The sequence below is a fragment of the Vulpes lagopus genome, chromosome 13 (assembly GCF_018345385.1).
Source record: "Vulpes lagopus strain Blue_001 chromosome 13, ASM1834538v1, whole genome shotgun sequence".
NCBI lineage: Eukaryota > Metazoa > Chordata > Mammalia > Carnivora > Canidae > Vulpes > Vulpes lagopus.
In genome coordinates this window covers 51,275,313-51,276,412 of record NC_054836.1, presented here as the reverse complement: position 1 = coordinate 51,276,412, position 1,100 = coordinate 51,275,313, and positions in this window count along the sequence as shown.

Below are 1,100 nucleotides of genomic sequence, written 5' to 3'. Positions count from 1 at the left end.
TTTAACCTGGGTGGGGAGTAATGGGGTGAAGTGGGTAGAGAAGACACCCCAGAGGTGGCAGCCCTGATCAAAGACTTGAGGAACCACCAAGTTTGACAGGGGTAAGACCTCCAGGTAGACACACCTACACAAGCAGAGACCCAGGAGTCAGTAGTGTTTCAGGGATGGTGAGTGGGCTCTGACTGCAGGAGCCTTAGGTGGCAGAGAGTAGAGACCTGCTGCTAAGGAGGTGGGTAGGTTACGAAGTGCATGGTTTGCCATGCCCGGGAGTCAGAACTTTTCCCCTAGTAGTTATAAGAAGCCTCTGAAGGATTTAAAATGGAGGAAGGGATGCTCAGACTTACATTTTAGAAAGATTATTTTAAGATTACACACAGTGGTGAGGAGGATGGACTAGAAGAATCAGCCAGGAGTTCCTAGAGGTTTGCATTAAGGGCTAACTAAAGGCAGAGATGCAGAGAGACAGGGAGGACCAATGAAAGAGATCTGCAAGAGAAATAACAATGCATCTGCTAGAGAAAGTGCTGGCCTACAGGGTGGGGGAAGGTGTTCCTGAGAATGGGAATGGGATCCAGGGGGCAGGAGAGGGATTTTTCTTGAACAGGAAGAAGGATGCCCCTTCCTCCAATGCTCCTGGTGTTGAATATGGACCAGCATTTGTAGGGATGTAGTGGGATTTTGAAGAGTTCCTACCCAGTGGCCCTATTTTATCCATGTAGTGGGAGAAGAATTATTTTCTGAGTAAGGACAGTGAGCTGATAAAGTAGGCATAAGTATCGTTGTGAAGTTTGGGCCAAAATTGTTGAAGCTGGTGACATCTAAACACATTTAAGTATTAGTGGGCAATGTGGAGGGCCAGCTGTGATTGGAGATCACAAATCTTTGATGACATCAACTGGTGCCATTTTCTGACTTCCTCCAAGAGCATTCAGTGGCCAAAGGCTGGCTCCCAGGAAAGTAGGTGAAAGTTGCCTTCATCCTAGTTTATTATAGTTGAGGCCTAGCAGGGCATGAAGGACGAGGGCCCAAAGACATGTGTAAAGCAAGGCCACTGGGTTGGGTCAGGCAGGAAGGGAAGTCAAAACTTGTGGACTTCTGAT